The sequence below is a fragment of the Peromyscus leucopus genome, chromosome 13 (assembly GCF_004664715.2).
Source record: "Peromyscus leucopus breed LL Stock chromosome 13, UCI_PerLeu_2.1, whole genome shotgun sequence".
NCBI lineage: Eukaryota > Metazoa > Chordata > Mammalia > Rodentia > Cricetidae > Peromyscus > Peromyscus leucopus.
Window position 1 is genome coordinate 26,081,500 of NC_051074.1, and position 20,488 is coordinate 26,101,987.

At 37.6% G+C, this 20,488-nt stretch overlaps 1 protein-coding gene across 1 annotated transcript in view; it reads left to right on the forward strand.

Annotated features, from left to right (window-relative positions):
- Dlgap1 (DLG associated protein 1) overlaps window positions 1-20,488 on the forward strand; it is an 833,520-nt gene that overhangs the window by 101,684 nt on the left and 711,348 nt on the right. The window contains 1 exon segment of the mRNA XM_028874057.2: window positions 16,046-16,205. The gene's annotated coding sequence lies outside the window, so the exon portion shown is untranslated.

Genomic DNA, 20,488 nt, shown 5'->3' on the forward strand with positions numbered 1-20,488 from the left:
TCAAGCTTGCTTGAATTCCAATGAGCCAATGTTTTATTGAGTTGACCAACTATACATCATTTTTTTTAGTGAGCAGTGCATTAAATTTGCCACGACCTTTTATTATTCCTTGCTGCCTATGTTTTGGGTTTGACTTGAGTTATAAGACTTTGAAGTCTATCATTGATTTCTTTATTTGAGCTCTGAGCTGGTGAGTTTTCTCTACTGGAGCTCGAGTTGTCTGGGAGAAGAGAAACTCAATTAAGAAAATGTCTCCACCTGACTGACCTGTGGGCTAGTGTATGTGATATGAGAGGACACACCCCTTTGTGGGTAGTGCCACCCCTAGGGTTTATAATAAGAAAGTAAACTGAGCAAACTATGGGAAGCAAGAGGGTAAGCAGCATTTTCCCATGGCCTCTGCCTAAGCTGCTGCTTCCAGTTTCTGTTCTGTTTGTGTTTCTGCCTGTCTTTCCTAGATGATAGGCTGTGACATGGATATCTAAGCTAAATAAACCCCTTTCTCTCTGTGTTTCTCGTCATAATGTTTATTGTTGCAGCAAATAGAAAGCAAACTAGGATGGGATCACTCTTTTTTTAATGTGCACTTAAGCTATAAAAATTTTCCTCCAGAACTGGTTTAGTTGTATCCCAAAGATTATGTTGTGTTTTTATTTTCATTTTATTCTAGGAATTTTTAATTTCCTCCTTGATTTATTCAGCAAACTTGGAGAATATATTGTTGGACCTGATAAGATACAAAAAAAATTGTTACAATTATTGGTATTTGGTAAAAATTTGTGGACTAGAAGGTGGCCTGCAGAGAAGATTCCATGAGCTCTTGAGTAGACAATTACACTATCAACCAACTTGTATCTTTCATTTATCATCCAGTTTTATCATTATCTAAAATTATATTGTTCCTAATTTGTTTGCATGGATTGCTATTTGTTCCTCTCCAGCTTGAGAATACTAATTGTGTGTGTGTGTGTGTGTGTGTGTGTGTGTGTGTGTGTGTGTGTTTGATACCTAGTTTATTCCTTAGGTCTAAAAGGGTGCTACTTCCTGGAGGCCCTGTAATAAACATTTGTAGAAGGATTGAATGGACACCTCTTTATTTCATTCCTCTCATTAGTTAAACCCTTGAATGACAAGCTTCAGCTCCAAGAAGCCACATGTACAGATGTTTGCAATCTACTAACACTTTACCAGGGATGAGTGGAAATCGGAAGCTGTGTTTCTTTAGTCCTTTGCTGCATAGAATCTGTGGAATAAGGAGCCTCTGCAGAACTGACTCACCTCTTTACTGATCTTTGGAGAGATAGTGTGACTTAGAGACCTTGTGGGTAGGAAAACATCAGCTGCTCTGACCTTAGCAGCCACAGAACAGAAGTGTTTCTCTAAGGTTTCCTAGAATTCTCCATGTATATGTCACTCAGCTATTCTTCTTTAGAAGTAGAGGATTACTTGTATAACTTGTTAAATAATGTATTTTTATAGTTATCTACAACTTTATATATATTCTAGGGATGATTTTTATACCAGAAATATAGAAATTAAAAAACAGACAAAACTCCCTATTCTATGAGGATTATATTCTAATAGGAATCTATGCATAATAAGGAATAAATGGTATACATTTGTGTGATTAATATATATATAACCATATATACTGGTCATACACACACATACACACACACACACACACACACACACACACACACACACATATATATATATATATATATCAGTTCTGCATATATATGTAACTCACAGACACTCATACTCACAAAAAAATAGATAATTAGTCACACACACACGAATTATCCACAGACACATATATGCACAAAGATAAATAGAGTCAGAAACATCAGCATCACCACTGAGAAGGTGCCAGGTGATTATAGTTTATATCACTACAAATATCTACCCCACATAGCCAATTACAAAGTGAGAAATTTATTCAGTTCATGGCTTTGTAAGTTCAAAGTCCAAACAGCTCAATGGTTGCACTCACCTCAGGAGACCCTCCTGTTTGGCTACTTTACTTACTGGCACAGCTAGAAGTGGCATCTTGTATTTTTTAAATTTTAAAATACTTATTATAAAATTCCTAAAAATAAGTTAAAACACAAGAAAATTAACCCTATCCAAAGCCTATACTCAAAGATGTAACTCACTGAACTTTTATATAGTTAGAAGAGGTATTCAAAATGGAAGCTATGGAGCTTCACAATACATTTTAACTTTCAGTATCAAATATATTTTACACACTTATCTACCACCAATCCCAAAAGTCCATCAGAATAAGAACTAGGAAAGCAATCACCCTACCAACAAGCACCCATGTTTATTGCTGCTTTATTCACCATAGCAAAGCATTGGAATCAACCTAGTTGTCTATCAACAAACAAATGGATAAGAAAAAATGGGCATACATATAAAATTACACCACCCATTTCTAAAATATAAAATGAAGTTAAAAATTTGCAAGAAAATGGACGGACTTAGAGTGTATTATATTAGGCAGGACGAATCCATGACCAAGTTACTACATCTGGAATCAGGAGGAGAGACAGGGCTCAGAGGGAGAGATAGAGGCTTCATGTGCCTTCTCCTATGGACCACTTCTCAACAGCATCCTCTCAGTACTCAAACACCTACAACTTAATTCCAAAGCCCTGCCACATACAGCAGTGTCAAAATGGGGACCAATCCTTCACTCATGAATTACACATTGAGAAATGTTCAGATCCTATCTAGACCTATTATATATCTACCTACTGATTTTTCATCTATCTTAATGTCCATTTAGTATCCACCTACCTACTTATTGATCAACTCTATTCATGTCATATCATATCTCACAATCTCTGTCTGTCTGACTGTCTGTCTATCTACCTATCTACCTACATACCTAGCCATACAGCTGTGGTTTTTGAGTCCCGTGGAGAATGGTAAGGAATTGTGTGAGACTTCCATAGGCGATGCGAACAAATGTCTGCTCATCTCAGATAGGGACCAACAGATGAACTAACAAGTCCACCGAAGCACTACTTGGTGTTTTGTTGTTGTTGTTGTTTGTGGAGACTTAAAGAAGTATTGGTAAGCGGTTCCTTAGAGGTGCGTGGGCGACACAAAGGCAGCAGTAGCAGGAAAAGGTCATCGCAGTAGGGGTGAGCTGCACCCCTGGATCTCACTGCAGAACTAGACGGTAACCGGTCTGAGACCTCCTCTCCAAAGTCCCCTCTTCCTTGAAATTGAGAACCTCTTATGGAACACATGAGTGAGTGAGTGAGTAAGTGAGTGAGTGAGTGAGTGAGTGAGTGAGTGAGTATGGCTTTGTGTGTGTGTATGTGTGTGTGTGTGTGTGTGTGTGTGTGAAAGAGAGAGAGAACGTGTGTATGAGTATGTATGTGTGTGTGATATATGTATATGTGTGTGCATGTATGTGTATGGTATGTGTGTGATATGTGTATAGGTGTGTGGTATGTGTATGTAGTATTTGTGAGTGTGTGTGGTGTGGAGTGTGTGTATTCATGTGAGTATGTTTGTGAGTACTTTGTGTGTGTGTTTGTGTGTTCGTTCACATCAGCATGTGTGTGTGTGTGTGTGTGTGTGTGAATCTTGTAAGTTCCTGCTTTCCTGGACTTGTGGGGTTTATTTCCCAAGGCCCTTGCGCTTCCCTTCTCTCTCCAGTCACACACTTCAGTTCAGAGGAAATTGCGATACAGCGCATGGAGTGATAATGTCACATCTACAGGGCTGTCACTCGAGCACCTGAACAACAAGACAGGGAAGCTGTCCCTTCATATCTTCATGTTGGAAGATAAGGGACACAGAGGTCTGTGGCATGTTCTAGAAAGACCAGGGAGATTAGAGTACACCAAACAGGTTTGTACTAATGGCTGAAATATTAAAAGTAACAAAAGAAGCAGAAGACAAGTCTGTTTGGGAGGAAATGATACTGTAACTTGTCACTTATAAGGGACATTTGAGTGTTGATCTTCCACACAACAGTGAGGACAGAGGAGAGATATTAAAACCTGTTTCAAGAACTCAGACTAAAAATATTTGTGGACAAAAATGGGATGATGAAAATCAAAGTAGTGGAATATTCAGGATTATTTTTGAAAGAAGCAACAGAGTAGATTGAATGTGATAGGAGAAAATAACAATATTTTGACTTGTTTTACTAGACATATAAAGGTGTTTTAATGTTGACATAGATAAAAATCCTGGAAAATACATGTTTTGTGTGCTGTCAGGATTTTAGTTGGGACATATTAAATGAAAGATGTAACTTAATCAACTACATAGAGAGTATTGGTCCTAGTTATCTTCAGCCGTCAACTTGATACAGCCTGGAGTTACTTGAGGAGGGAGTCTTGGTAGAAGAAGCATTTCCAAGATCAGATTGGTATGTGGTCTTGTCTGGAAAGAATTGTCTTGATGACCGATTATTGTGCATGAGCCCAGTGCACTGTGGATGATGTTACCTCTGTGCAGGTGATCCTGGGCTCTATAGGAAATCTAGTTAAGAATGAACCAGAGAGCAAGCAAGACAATTAGTACCCTGGTTTCCCTTCATGGTGGACTGTCACTTGGAAGTGTAAAATGAAATAAGCCCTTTCCTGCCCTAAGTTGTTATTGTTGTTTATCATGGTGTTTATCATAGAATACAGGTGGATACATATTCATTAAAATTCTAAAATTAGAAATAACTACTTGGACTAGAGACACATGTTTGGAAGTTTGAGGGCGTAGTTTTTAACCTTAGGAAAATGATTGACAAATTAAGAAGAACCTGAAAATAAAACAGAGAAGGGCCTCATAATAGAAATTAGAAATACCCACGATGGTCCATTAAGTGAAAAGAGCCTCACAAACTGGAGTATGACTACTTTTGTCAAATGTGGGCCAGGCTGCTGGACCCTGAACTTAAGAATGTGGATGTAGTCACCTTAGAATCGATGGATGGGTCAGAAGGTGAATGCAGCAGACTTTAGGCAGGATCACCAGCATGGTTGGGAGGCAGCACGTAGAACTTTGGTTCACAGATTGCTGTAAAAAGTGTGTATGAAAAGCATCATACAGAAGCTAGGTAAGCTTGGGAAATCAAGGAAAGATAACTTAATTTTGTAGCCTTTTTCTTTGAAATTATGGATTCGTAGGAAGTTGCAAATATATGCATATATGCAATGTATATGGAGTTCTTATTTAATTCAGTAGTAAAATGTCAAACAGGAAGTGGGCCTTGGTATTCACAGGGGTTGTGATGAAACCCAGATGCTCAATTGCTTATGTGTGTGTTCTGCTTACCCACAAGTACAGATTTGTGTGACTACCTACACAATTAAGATCCCAACCTTTTCCATAATTATATGGTTCTCTGTGCTGTCTTTTTAAAACCATATACCTTCCATCCCTAAGATCTGGCAACTTCTAATGTGTCCTCTATCTCTATAGTTCTTGACAAGGTCTCACTGTAGTCTAGGCTAGTCTCAAGCACATAGAAATCTGCCTGCCTCTACCTGCTGGGTACAGGGATAAACGCATGAGTGACAATGCCCAGCCATGCACAATTTTAGATTCAGGAGTTGCAGATATACTGTGTTGTCTTTGCAGTCTGACCACTGGCTCACCATAATGCCCTTGGGAAACATCTAAGCTATTACTGTATCAAAGTGGTACACACACACACACACACACACACACACACACACACACACCATGTAATATTCCTTGTACTCTTTCAGGAGTTCCATGTTTCTACAATAAAAATTCTTTGTCCGAAAGCATTTTGTTTCTGTCAGCCAAATTTGTTTATAAGAAAAAAAACTAGCCAAAATACAAAAGGCCACAGAGGGTTTCATACAAGGAAACAGAACTTAACTTATATTGGAGAAAACCAAAAAAAAGCTGCCAGCCACGTGGAGTCACCAAATCTTGGGAGCCAGGGGGTGCATTCACTACCGATGTTTTGCTTACTACAGGGCTTAGTCTCAGAGATGACTGCAGTTTTCTACAGGTCAACCTGGGCAGAATGGTCCTTCAGGAGCTGTGGCTGGCTGGCTGGCCATTATCAGTGGGAAGCCTTTATCAAGAGCCAATGTCTCTCTTGGCACCTATGGAGAAATGTAGAATAAGACAGAGTAAAGTGTGATGTAAGCAGCTACATGTTCTGTGGGTGGTGACACACATGTTCAGTTCTTTCAGCTCCCAATCTATGGCACATCAGTCAAAGCAAAGGCATTGCAGACAGCAGAAATGTTTGCTCCAGGGATTGCTGTGTCACATGAGATGACTGACATGGTTGTGTACATCTTTATCTGCAGTTCTGTCCAGAAAACTTTGTGAAAAAACATGAGGAGCACTGATAATCTCGGTGCATGCCCACCATACCCGCATAGGGTGTTAGTGCTTTATTGTACAATGTTCAGGATCTCATAAGCTACCTGTGCCCTTGTGTATGAAAATCATGGAGGGTCACAAACAGAAAAACCATTGGCAGAAAAGCAATAAGTCAGATGGGAATAAAGCCCAAGCATTTCCCGTGAAACATTGGTTGTGAGTGTATGCACCCCAGGGAACAGTGAGGACAAGGCTGTGTTTAATAGCTAGCTTTTCTTAATTTAAATGCAGCAGCTTATGGAAAAGACAAGATGTCGGGAACAGATAGATGAGTAAGAGAAGTAAATGTCATATACTGGAGGCTACTTGATAAAACAAATAAGCAAGGACCATGGGGCATTCTGTGCTGCAGACAAGAGAGTAACATTCACAGAGCAGGTAGTAAGCAAATGCTATGAGCTTGATCAATAGGACTTTAGGGAGGCAGAGGTGGCCTCTTCAGGACCTGGTGAGGAGAATCAAGGTTGAGTTTGCAAAAGCATGGAGGGTAAGGTGGTAAGGGAAGGAGGATGTGTGAGTTTTCTCTGAGGTCAGGAATTCTTTGCATGGATAATAAAATGGACCTTTCTACATTGGCGATAGAATTGCCACTTGGGAACCAGGAAATCACCTCCATCTTTGGGTTAAGGACTCAACTTCAGTTTAGAAATCCCATCCCTGGAGCATCTTCCTAGACAAAGGGATAAATGGAAAACAGTGTAAAGGCTAAGGAAAGTTTTAATGAAAGCAGAGTTTAGAGCAGGGGTACCATGCCTTGCAAGAAAGGACAAAGGGAAAGGTTAGGAGAGAGAACCATTTGCCTCAAGCCTTTGTCCATTGAGCCTTTTATTGAGTTAAATATTAAAAACAAAACAAAACTGTTTTCTACCCAGAATACGGTGAGCCTCTAGAGTGACAACTGTTCTCTGCTTGCTTGGGCTAAACAAGGAAAAATTATTAATCAGAGTCTACTACTCTAAGTTTTAACTTTGTATTCAGGGTATTCTGTATGGCCAAAAGCTCATTAGTATTTAAGAGGTAACTGACTGGATTTATTAACATGACATTTGCCTTTTAGTCTGTGTTAGCTTTGGACCTGAAAAGAGCAACAGCAATCAGTCTCTATTGCTATGGATTTTAGCCTTTTGCTTTTAGTGCCAGAAAGCACTGTGTTGATACTGTCAGTTTACTCTGGTCTTGCAGCCAGTTCGAAGCCGTTATTGGTTCATCTTTGGCCTAAGACTTGCAAGCCCCAAGCTGTCCTCTCCTTTCTTTACAGTGGAGCAGTGGCCGACAGTTGAGGGGCTCGATGAACTGTTAGCTTGTGAATGTTTTGAGCTCCCTCTTTTGAGAACCTGCTTTCTCTCTGTTTGCCTAACACCTAGCCTACCCTGAGAGACTTTAGATCCCTCATTCTACTCTCGACTGTATGGTTCACCCAACAAAAGCCGCAGTAAAATAAGAAAACTGGATTGGGAGAGGAAGGACTTAACCTTATTTTGATGAAATCCCTGACTGAAGTAAATAGCTTGATGCCGTTCCCTGAGCTGCATGAACTTTTCTAGGAACAATATGGCATTTTTCTCTAATGGTCTCCTTTTGTTGAACATTTCAATACCACAGTTTTTATTCCACATTCACAGATAAGGTCTAGCCCGTCTGACAAAACTGTATGTTGCTGCAACAGGAGAAAAAAAATGCATCTAAATGTTTCAAAAATGCCTAAGTGAATGTGTTACTACAGAAAGTATTCATTTGAAAGCTAAACATAATTCAAACTAAACACATAAAATAAACAATAAACTTCAGCCTGGTGTTACTTAGATTAATGATTCTGTTTGTAGGATTGCCGTTGTGCAACGAATCTAATTTATTCATGATGGAACTCTAATACTTTGACAAATGATTATCTGTTCAGACTTAATACTTATTCAAGAGGAAGCAGAGTAATTGAGCAATTGAAGGCAAAATGCTGTGGTGGATGCTGATTTTATCCAGTATATTTTGATGTGCCATAGATACAAAAATATTGTTTGTGCTCTTTATATATCCTCTCAATTAGAAGAGGAAATGTATTCTTTCAAGTAAACATTAGCTAGGCTTTGAGGCAGATGAGCTAAGATTTTAGCATGTGTAATGAAATTATGGCAAAACTATTAAGAACTTACAAATGTGACCCTGGGTTCTATCCATATGGCTATTTTTATGAATTCTTACAGACCAGAAGACTCCTCCCCCAAATATGCCAGGCTTAATTTTCTGCTCTATGGAGCACAGCTAGTGACTAGCAAGGCCCTGTGACATTTTCCACAGCTTGAGTTGCCAACCACTAGAAGCCTGTGGCAGTACTTAATCTACAGTGTACAAGCTGACAATTGGTGAAGAGAGGTTTATGTAATTCTTGCTAATATTCCTCCCTGGTGATTACATCACCGCCAGAGAATCATAAAGCCTGAACTGGTGACTGCCTGAGACGTTAGAGCTTTCTTCCCATGATGAGCCGATACACTTTTCTGCTCTTTGCTTTACAGATTGCTTGCAATAACCTCAGAATTCTTGCTAAATGCCTAAAATAATGGAGCAGATTTGATTGTGCTGCTGTCAGTGCGTGTGAAGGCTGTGATTTCAGTCATCAATATTTCTACAGAGTGGCCTACATTCATTCCACTGTCTCCTGAAGAATGTTAACTAGTAAAATAATGGCATGCAACTCCCTGTATTCTAATGATGCAGGAATTAGATCAAACCTATAATTTGAAGAATTTGTAATGACAGCCGTTAAAGTCAGTGGAACTAAAAACTTGATTTATTGCATGGATAGACTATAGTTCAGAAGAGAATTCTCTGCAGAAATACGTGTATATCACCAAATGCTGTTAAAAGTTTGAGGGAAATGTGGTTGTTCAAATGGTTATACCATGGCACCTTCATTTGGTTCTATGATCTATGGTTTAAATGACTCTGTGTGTGCACAGTAATAACTCATTTACCTGACAGATGGTGAAAAGGAATGAATAAGTAAACATTTTAGCCAACTGGAACACATTTGAACAATCAAATTATAATTTGTTTATATTAATTCCCATGAAAATTAATGAAGATTTTTTTTTGTTCCTTTTTTGCCCTAGATGTGGTATTACCTTTCAGAATTAAAGAATCCACGTGTTGGTATCTGTTCATGTTAAGATGCTGTCGTACAAGTCTTTTGGGCAAGAAAGAGAGTTACACCTAGATTATGTTGGTTGAAAGTGGTACTGGAACCCACATTCATTTGTCAGTGATAGATTCAGTTATTTTCCCCAGTAGACTGTGAAGCCTCCAAGAGGACTCAGGATGATATGTAGAAAAGTGGGACTCTACATAAAAATTTAAGAATGATTCTAATTTAAGAGATGTCAAACTAACTGGTTGGAAACTGGATTAGATATCCTCAGGAAGTTCTGACATTTTGTAATTCTGCAATAGAAATGTGATTGCATTTATTTAAGATCTATAAAGTATCTTTTAAAATGACACAATTTCCACAAACTTAGCACCTTCCCCAAATGTCAACACCTTACATAACTAAGATATAATTAAAAAATCATGGATATTGATGTTATTTATAACCTGCTTCAAATGTTGGAACTATGATGCACTTGTTGTATTTCTTGGCCAGCTCATGTTTTTCATTCCTTCTCATGGCTCCATCCTCCTTTGACTTAGAGACTGGCCCCCAGACTTTTTCCTTTTTAACCTTGATGCTTTCTTTATAAGCATGTCCGCTAGTTGCTTTGGAGACTGTCCACTCAATTGCTTTGTAAAGTTTTTCCTTTCTGACTACATTCAGACTCTTAGTTCTTTGTCTGAATATCACGGAAGCCAAGGTGTGACTTCTTCCAGGAGGTTGAATTTGATGCCCTGTGAGGTGAAATTTGCTCACTTGGTTGCTGTGGTTTATGCCATTTCTTCACTGTCAATTTACACCTTTCTTTCTCTATTAGCTACTAAGTGTCTTGCGGGAAGGCTGCCCGGACTATCCAGTATCCTATTTTCTCTCACTACTTTTAACACCCAGGAATGATTCTTGCCTTCAAAACAGTTGATAGTGTTTCTGCCAATGTTATTTTCTTTTCCCATTATTCTTTCTGTGCCTTTTCAAGTGAATTCTACTGTGAGAATGAGTTAGTTCATTCTCACTTATTCAGTTGATTACTTATCTGTAGAACAGCTGACGGTTATTTATTTTATTCTGCTCACACTGCTCTGGATTGAGCCATTATGAACACTCTCAGGTTGGGTCCTGTGTCCCTATGACACGTAATTGACCCTTGAGTTTCTGTTTACTTAGCAGCACAAGATCTTGTATTCTCTCATCTTGTTTTTTCTATTCTTGTTCATGTCCATACCCTTCCCCAAATCAACTATTTCCTCTGAGATCCTGGATTATTTTTGCTGAGGACCAATCATTGGAAAACAAAGTCTGGATAGTAAATGTGCTCCTTGCTCTGTTGCCACTGACTTGGAGAGGAAGTGTGTCATCATTGATATACACAGAGAAGCACACAATGGTATCTAATTCATGTCTTTCTGCTCACATAAAGATGCACAGTAGTGTCTTACTGATGCCTTCTTTCTAAAAAGTTCCCTTTTATTACATGTCACTGCTTTAAGAATATCTTTAGACTATAGTTATTGTACAAAATTATGTTGTATTATGACATTTTCATATGTGTCATTTCTTTGCTCACATTCTTCCCTCATTAACTTCTCTCTTGTCAACTCTCCCCTCTCCTGATGGTTGCCTAGCTCTTCCCAAATATTAACATTGACTTTCATATATATGGTTATTGATTTACAAAAGCATAATTGTCATTCTAAGTCTGGCTTATTTGATTAATTTGATGCTAACCAGATCCATCTATTTTTTTTTCTAAATGACAGAATGTCTTCATCTTTATGACTAAATAAGACTCTATTAGGGAGGGAGAGAGTAGCTAGATAGATTGATGATAGATAGATAGATAGATAGATAGATAGATAGATAGATAGGTAGATAGATAGATCTTAGAGTTTTGTTCACTGATGGACACTGCAGCTGATTCTGTAACCTCATGATTACGAACAGTGCCAAACATTGGAATGTTTGTATCTCTGAGGAATGGCAACTAAGGTTCCTCTAACTGTATGCCCGGCAGTGGAGTAGCTGTATCATACGTAGCTTTTTGAATTTTTTTATTTTATTTATTTATTTTTTATTTTGGCGGAAACTCCATACTGATGTTTACAATGGCTGTACTAACATATGATATTCCTATGACAATGCATAAAGCTTCTTTTCCCCATATACTGACCAGCATTTATTCTTTGTTTTCTTGATCATAGCCATTCTGACAGGATGAGGTAGTATATCACTGTAATTTTGACTTGAATTTCCAGGGTGGTAAAATGTGTTGAGCATTTTTATACACTTACTGGTTACATGTATGTCTTTTGAGAACTATCCAGTTGATTTGCCCACTTTTTGTTTGTGTGTTTGGGGGGTTGGGTACTTGAGTTTTGGAGATTTTATGTGATTTGTTTTGTTTGTTTGTTTGTTTGTTTTTTAGGGTTTAATTAGCTTGTGAAGAGAAACTGCAAGTTCATGATTTTCTCTTCTTTCCCCTTTCTTTTTTTTCTTTCTTTCTTTTCTTTTTTTTTTTTTTTTTTTTTTTTTTTTTTTTTTTTTTTTTTTTGGTTTTTCGAGACAGGGTTTCTCTGTGTAGCTTTGTGCCTTTCCTGGAACTCGCTTTGGAGACCAGGCTGGCCTCGAACTCATAGAGATCCACCTGCCTCTGCCTCCTGAGTGCTGGGATTAAAGGCGTGCACCACCACCACCCAGCTCCCCTTTCTTTTTTTTTTTTTTTTTTTTTTTTTTTTTTGGTTTTTTGAGACAGGGTTTCTCTATGTAGCTTTGCGCCTTTCCTGGGACTCACTTGGTAGCCCAGGCTGGCCTCGAACTCACAGAGATCCACCTGGCTCTGCCTCCCGAGTGCTGGGATTAAAGGCGTGCGCCACCAACGCCCGGCTCTCCCCTTTCTTTTTTAAAATATATTTTTGTTATTAAGAAATTTTGTATTCATTTTACATACCAACCACAGATCCCCTCCCCTCCCTCCTCTCAACCCCTAGTTCTCCTCCCATCCCACCCCCAATTCCCACCTCCTCCAAGGCAAGGCCTCCTGTAGAGTGTCAGCAGAGCCTGGTACACTCAGTTGAGGCAGGTCCAAGCACCTCCCCCTGCACCAAGGCTGTATAAAGTGTCCCACCATAGGCAGTGGGCTCCAAAAAGCCTGCTCATGTCCTAGGTATGGGTCCTGATTCCGCTGCTGGGGGTCAGGGGGCCTTAAGCAGATCAATTAATCCTCTATCAAATGTGTGGTGGTCACAAAATTTCTCCCATTCTATAGGTGGTCTCTCCCAGTTTCCTGTGCAATCCCCATTGATAATTTTTATTATTATTTATTGTGCTACTGGTGTTCAATTCAGAATTCTTTGCCAATCCCTACATTGTAAAGTATTTTGCATTTATTCCTGTCTTGCCTGCATTGTAAAGTGTTTTCCTGGAGCATTCTCAAAGTGGTATGTGCTACATCAAAGTGTTTGATCTCTTCTCATAACTGCTTTGTTCAGACTGAGAAACTTCTCTGCTTTGTCATCAATATATTTAATCAATTGCACAGCCCTCAAATGTTCCATAAAGAACCTTCACACTTACACTTTCCTACCACTATGAAAAGTAAATCTTTAGCTAGAGTACCACATGTATGTACAGGTTTCCTTATTGTTCATTAAACATATGTGGTCTTGGGAATATTTATGAAAATTACTTAGCTTAGCTCCATTCTTTCTCAGATTCTTAAGTGTGACTAATTTGTAATCCAAGGTACAAAATAGCTGTGAATTTCTGAATGTAATTTTATATGTTATTGTACTGATTATTTTAATATTTGAGGTAATATTGTTATTTTCTGGTTCATGTTACCCATAGGTTCAAATAGCTCTGCCTCTTGATTACCAATTCAATTTGTCTGCATTTCTCTTGAAAATTGTTCATTTTACCTGCATGTTTTTGGTTTCTCATAATTTTACTTCATTTCTTTTTTCAAAAGTTAGTTCCTATGTAACTTCTCATTTTCTTTATAGTTTTGCCCTCTAATTTTTTTTTCTGTTCAGTTTGATGTTTTGTTTATTTTGTTAAAGTTACTTTTTAAGCAACCAAGGTGTTGATTTTTGAGTTCTGTTTTTCTGATTTACTTTTCTTTTCTATTTTTGTCTTTGTTGTTTCCTCCTGTATGCATTCTTTCATATTTAGCTGGAAATTCAATTTTTTACTTTAGACATTTGTTTCATCCTAGAAAATATTTAATTTATTTACATAAATAATGTAATATATTTGATTCAAGCAAGCAATTATTTTCATGGAAATTAATTCACTTTTAAAAAAATAGTGTATTTCTGTCAAGTATGGAAGATTCCATAGTCAGGCATTGTGGAACACGCCTGTAATCCCAGTTCTGGAGGGAGGCTGGACAATTCCAAGTTCAAGACCAGCAAGTGTTACTTAGCAAAACCTGTCTCTAAACAAAACTAAGCTAAACTAAACCAAAGAACAACAACATAAAACAAACAAACAAAAAACCAAAACAACAACAACAAACCCCAACCAACCAAGCAAACAAGAAACAATTTTACAAGTAGGGAGTATGTAGGAATAGAGCAAAGAGAGAGGCCAGGAATAGCCTGAACCTTGATAGTCCAACAGGCATGGTTGAAGTCCCAGATCTGTTGTTTTCTTGTCTTCTGACTTTGACACATTCTAAATTTACTGATTCATAGTTTTGTTTGTAAAATAGAAATAAAAATGTCTCTTCTCTTATAAGTACTGAGTAGACTTCTACAAATCACTAACTAAAGGCTTTGTATTATATGATCAGTAAATAGCAGTACCTCTTTCTTCCTTTATAGGTTTTAAGCAACAACAGGACACACACACACACACACACACACACACACACAGAGAGAGAGAGAGAGAGAGAGAGAGAGAGAGAGAGAGAGAGAGAGAGAGAGAGAAACAGAGGGACAGAAAGACAGAGATAGAGACAAAGGGACAGCAAGACAGAGGAACAGTACAACAGAGACAGAGACAGAGGGACAGAGACACAGAAAGACAGAGACAGACAGACAGTGTGTGAGAGAAAGACATACAGAGATAGAGGGACAGAAAGGCAGAGAGATAGAGGGACAGAAGAGGGGACAGAGACACAGAGGGACAGAAAGACAGAGGGATAGAACAACAGAGAGAGACACAGAGACATAAGGACAGAGACACAGAAGGATAGAGAGACAGACAGTAAGAGAGAGAGATGTACAGAGACAGAGGAACAGAAAGGCAGAGAGAGACAGAGAAGAGAAGAGGAAAAGAGAGAGACACAGAAAGAAAGGAAGAAGGAAGGGAGGAGGGAGCGTCTGAGTTACAGACAGGTATAGTAAGGATTCGTTGAATATTGTAAAGAGCTTGACTTGGGGCAGCTTAGTTTTGTTGTTTCACAAGTATCTGCACAGAATATGCAGTTTTCCCAGAGGTCATGTATGTGGCTTTACTGTCACAAAATCATAGGAACCCTGACCCAACGACCTGAAGACCCCACTCTTTATTACAACACACAGTATCCTCCTCTTATTCATACTTGTACTTTTTATTCAGTTTCAGCTACTCATGGCTGCTCAAAGACTAAAATATTAAATAGAAAATTCCAGAAATTAATATTTCATAAGTTTAAATTATACCCTGTTCTGAATAGCATAATGAAATATCATGTGATCTTGATCCATTCTTCATGAGTGTGGATTATTCCTTTGGCCAGATAATCCGTGTTGTATATGATACCCAATTTTTGGTTCCTCGTAAACCATAGCGTATCTAGTTTCATGATGTTGTGGCACAAGCGACCCTTCTTTTACATAATCATGGCCCAATGCTCAAGAGAAGTGATACTGGAAGTTTTGCTTCATTATGACATGATTCTGTCATAATGACTCTATTACAATAGTTATTTTTAAACTCTTACTTTGTCTAATATAGAAACTGAATGTAGGTTGAGTATGGAAGGGAACAACAAGTATAGAGTTCACTAGTATCTGAGGCGTAATGAATTTATTGAGAATCTTGGAATTATTGATACTTTATTTTTAATTAACATGTAAAACACACAGCATTGTTGGCTTCACTACCCTATTTGTTAAAAGATAAGATACAGGAGTAGTTGTGTAGATATATCCTTTAGGACTGGGCTCTACAATTCTGCAGTTTGATTATTTTGGATAATATACAGAAAGAGCAAGTCATATTTAAGGATGTATACAGAAATGCATATGTGCATCTATCTACTAACAGTTAATGGAAAGAGGGGTCACGAGAGAGCAAGGAAGAGCATAGGGAAGGTTTGGAGTGAGGAAATGTAATATATAAATGATGTAATTGTATTATAATTTCAAAAATTACAAAATAAAAACTGTAAGAGTGCAAAAAATAAAAAAGTTAAGCTCCACCCACTATGTGGATAAATGAGTACAGGTAATGTTAAAGGATAGCTGTGGAGCTCTTTGAACAGATCCCAATTCTTATTTTTCTTTACCTCCTTCTCTGTTTCAGAAAAGTGTGAGTGTACAATTGGACCACTTCTAGTGAGGACAACACATACCTTTTCCTGGGACACATTCTTCAGAAGACCAGCACACATCCAGTTTGCTCAGATATAACTCCAAATTAACAGAGTCTTCTAGAGGGGACTTCATTAGTCTCACCAAGACTGGTAAGAGTATAAAAATACCTTTGCTATTTCATGACATGATGATATGTTCTGAAGGAGTTCAATTTTTTTTTATTGATTGGAAAGGTCCATCTAAAAAAAAAATCACTGATACCTTGATTGATATCTTTATCAGTAGTCAAGCAAAAGTTGATCTGTTTGAAGGTGTTGTGCATAAATAAGTAGAGCATACATAAAGTAATGGAGTTAACATTTAATGTAAGTAGAGTTTCCTATCAATCAGTCTTCCTTGTAAAAATGTATAGTTTAATAAAACCCATAGTTGCTGCAGTCTATGTTGGTGTTACCTCTGTAAATTCAATCGTTGTAAAATGGGAAAGCAATTTCTTTAAAATTGGCTATGATGAAAATGTGTGTGTTTTAATTAGCTATATGCAAATTCTTTCCTGCCTGGGTTTCCCTCCTTGTATTGCTAGTACCTGTAATTTATTCTAAAGTTTCTTCCTGCAGGCTTGACGTATTCTGTTATAATACATAAAATTGCCAGATATGCCTATCAGGTTAACTATCAGAGAGTTGGGGCTTGGAAAAGACTGAGGTGGAACCAGATGGTAGAGCAGGAGTCTTTCCTGCAGGATTCCTGGGGGAGAAGGTGAAGATGAATAAGGATGGCTCTGCATTTTCTAGACACACTGTGGCTTCCTGAGAACAGAAGCCCAGGGATCAAAAAAAAAAAAAAAATTGATGGCTCATAGCATGAAACCAATGAGTAGACAGGTGTTGGGACATGGAAACCATCCAAAGGGTTTTCTTCTCAAGTACACAGGTTATTCACCTCTCATAGCTGAGACTTGAGATCTAAATCAGTGCGTCTGAGACATAAAACAAAAATCAACTGACTTTGTAGATGGAGACAATCTCCTGAGGTTCACATTCATCTACAGTGTCTAGCAACTTTTCATATATTTTTGGACGATAGTAAGGAACTTACTTCCCCAAAGTTTACTAGTAAGAATGACCTAGAAAATGGGATCTGGGAGGTTGAAGGTGTGCAAATGTCACTGTTCACAACACAGTGTCTAAGAAATATTCTAGAAACAGATCAAAGATTATAGTTTGAATTCTGACCCTGGTACCTTTTGGGCATAACTTCTGGGGTAGTTTTGAAAATTAATTAACTAATTTATAAGTATAGGTCTAATAGTAGATCTGTTACTCAATGAGTATTCAATAAATAGGCATTATTTTACTAAGCCAATGTATACATGTTTGAAATGATGTTTTTAGGCTGATTGATCTTGATCTTGTGCAATTTTTTCTATGAGCACAAGATTCTCATCTGAAAACTCTATTATGTTGCATTTTCCTTACTCACATAGCCAGTCTCAGTTGGACCACATTACTAGAGTTCTCCAGGATAGATCTGTGAGTTTTAAATCTGATAAAAAACATGTCTGAAGATTATTATAGTTTAAATTTTATCATCATTCCTGTGACTTCTAGCATCTTGATTTATTGAACAGAGTATCTAACTTTTCTACATCCTCTTGTCTTTGAAACAAGAACAGCAGACTCTTTGTCCCAATTATCATGAATAGTAAATGCTACAGCCCACAGCACATGCCACAGAGTTAACAAATTCAGCTTAGCCACAATGAATTTTACTATCATCATTATTATAATTATTCTTTAGCACATGTTCAGCTGCCTTTGCTGTGATTGCTGATGTGGTCAGTCTACTTGGTTCTACTGCAATAGGGTCTCATGTAGCTCAGGCTAGTCTCACATTACATGTGTGTCACAATTGCCTAGAAGTTGTTGCTAGCCTAGTGAAACTGAAAGCAAACAATGTTTTTAATTTAGCTTTTGAAACATGATGCTTCATCATCATTTAGACCCTTAATGCAGTATGTTTAGTTTAAGCAAAAATCTCCTCTTGTGATGCTACTAAATCATCTCTATGGAAAACTACTTATAAGCTTCCAAATGTTATCATTTCCAAAGGAAATTATAAAACATTGATTTTTTTTAAGTCACCTTGCACTTTGATTCTTAAGAGAAGATTTTTCCAGTTCCATTCTTATTTAGAACTTTGTGAAAACTGACTCAGCCTTCAAAGTCATAAACAGTCAGTAACCATGATGCACCACAGTACACTACCCTTCCTCTAATGGTCTAACTTGACACTCAATTTTGTCTACATGGTCTTGAATCCTTAGAATCTGGCTCGATATTCTAACCTTAATGTCAGCTCCCATTTGGCTTATGATTTGCCACAACAGATGAGTTTTAGGAAACCAAAAATTTTGAGTTCACATCTCATGCTTGAATCTGACACGTATCATGCAGAACTGAGTAACAGGCATTTTTGGAAACAACAAAATCATGTTTTATAGGTTTTTTTCCTCCATTCAATATTGCATATTTGTTTCCAGTACATTATTAAAGTTAGTTACAGGAACAAGCAGTCATAAGAATGATATACCTATCTCCTAAGATGTGTCCCAAGATTTATGACTTATCTAGCATTAAATATAGTGTTCTTCAGTAGTGCTAATTCACCTTTTTATATGATCTGGAACTAAGCCAGATTTTTTGACAGGAGCAATGTAATTAAGTTATTTCAATGAAGCATATAGAAATAGACCATATGCTCTTTCAGTGTAGACAATGAGGTTCCGTAAGACCATCTGCACAAACTTACAAAGTTATAAGCTACTTTCGTGGGGAAAACTTAAGTATATTTATTTTATGTGTGTAAAATACTTATTTACCTATGTTTAAAATGTAAAAACTTTTAGAGTATATTTTTCTATTTGTATTATTAAATATAGTTTTTTTATGTCCCTAAAATATAGATGACCAATTTAATTAAAAGATTTTGGGGCTTACTGTTAGTTTACTAGTAATACCAAGTATTAGGGGATCCCACAATTAACATTTCTAAACACACTCACTGCCAGGTTAGGGACTCAACACAAGCTATGTGCTGAGATTAGCATATTGCCAGATATTGACTTGTAGGTCTGTTTTAATTCTAGGGACTGGAGAGGGAAATTCATATGGAGTTAATCAATTCAGGAGATGATGTGAGTCTGCTGTAGGATTATTTTAACCGGACATGAGAAATAAAGTGACTTTCTTAAAGTCATGCCACCAAGAAATGGAGAGAGACAGAGAGAGAGACAAAAAGAGAGATAGAGAGATACAAGGGGTGAGAATGCAAAAGTGTAATCTCGATCAATTCCAAAGCTTCATTACAACATTGTAGCATAGTGTCCATTTTATTTCTCTATGAAAGATTCTGAGACAAGTTTTTCCTCCCACATAAGGTCTAAACTGAATCTTCTGGACTTTTATATTTGACAGAGTATGTTAATGATATTTGTTCAAATACCAGGGCCCAAATTCATATACTTTCTCTCTTGTTTCTTCTTATCTATGAGAACTATTTGTCTTGTTCCTGGAGAAGAGTAGAGGGGGAGGGTAAGGCTGAAAGGGGTCTAAGGCAAAACTTCATCAAACTTGATGACTTTTAGGACATTCTACTGTATCTTCTGAGGAGAAAAAAATCAAGTAATTTTCTGATTCTACAGAGGAAACAAAACGTTTTATATTGATGGTTAATACAAGTTTTAGACCCCATTAAATTATTATGCCCTTTTACTGAGTCCATATTCATTCAATATTGGTACTGATTGCTTTTATGTTTATTGATGATAATCCAGTTTTCTTATTAAGAAGTTAAAAGTGATCCAACCTCTCCACCCAACCAGATCTTTCACATCATTTTTCATGGTCATCCTGATGAGTTGCTTGACCCTCCTATTTACACACATTCCCTAGTCTACCATATCTACTCTAGATCATACATCCAATGCCCTCAGATTAGTTTGGCCACTCAGACTAATTGTACTTCAATCAATCTCAAGGCTTTTGCTAGGAACTGCCATGAATGTCCCCTACCCCAGAGGGCACTTTCATGTCATATACAACCTCTATACCCAGTTATCTACCCCCACACTCGAGGCTTGGATGAAACAAGACTCACATCCTGCACACCAGCCCATTTCCTTCCATCTACCTGGCTTCACTCTACTGAAACCTTTTAAATCCCACCTGCACATCCTCTCTTCTGTTGTAACCAGCTTGGTTCATATCAGACACAGAAGTAAAAAGAGAAGTCCACATGCCCAGATCTCCTGGCCAAAAAAAAAAAAAAAAAAAAAAAAATACATACAACATGAAAGATCTAGCCAATATCTCCCCTCCAAAATCTACCAGTTTTGTATAAATGTTGACCAATGAGAATTACTTAAATGAAT